The 503-nt window shown below is 36.8% G+C and overlaps 1 protein-coding gene across 1 annotated transcript in view; it reads right to left on the bottom strand.

Moving 5' to 3' along the window:
* Positions 1 to 289: 289 nt before the first annotated feature.
* Positions 290 to 503, bottom strand: part of LOC119594478 — a gene marked incomplete at its 5' end in the record, with an annotated part of 1,561 nt that continues 1,347 nt past the window's right edge. The window contains 1 exon segment of the mRNA XM_037943514.1: positions 290 to 442.

Below are 503 nucleotides of genomic sequence, written 5' to 3' on the forward strand. Positions count from 1 at the left end.
ACTCTTTCCACCTCTTTTTAAAGAAGGGAACGGTTTCTTTTTGCCTTCAGGTGGTTTCTAACTCTCTTTTCAACTTTTAAAAAGGGGGAGCGGTTTCTATTTGCCTTCAAGTGTTTCTCTCTTCTCAACTTTATAAAAGGGGGAGCGGTTTCTATTTGCCTTCAGGTGGTTTCTCTCTTCTCAACATTTTAAAAGGAGGGAGCGGTTTCTATTTGCCTTCAGGTGGTTTCTAATACTCTCCTCACCTTTATTTTTCGGGAAGGGGGGGGGGGGTATAGAAAACAAACCATCACATTCGAGATAAACATTTACTACATAAACTTTACAAACACACGAAGCCACATCTTCATCCTCGAATAAAATCTTAATTAAAGTGTAATTAGATCGTAATTAAATCGTTAATTACTCTTGCTCTTGCGTGATGATGCCTGGCGATTTGGTGCTGAAATTGAGGGAAAATATTTAAATAAAGATAATTTATAACGATTAATAAAGAAAAGAGA

The sequence above is a fragment of the Penaeus monodon genome, chromosome 34 (assembly GCF_015228065.2).
Source record: "Penaeus monodon isolate SGIC_2016 chromosome 34, NSTDA_Pmon_1, whole genome shotgun sequence".
Lineage (NCBI taxonomy): Eukaryota > Metazoa > Arthropoda > Malacostraca > Decapoda > Penaeidae > Penaeus > Penaeus monodon.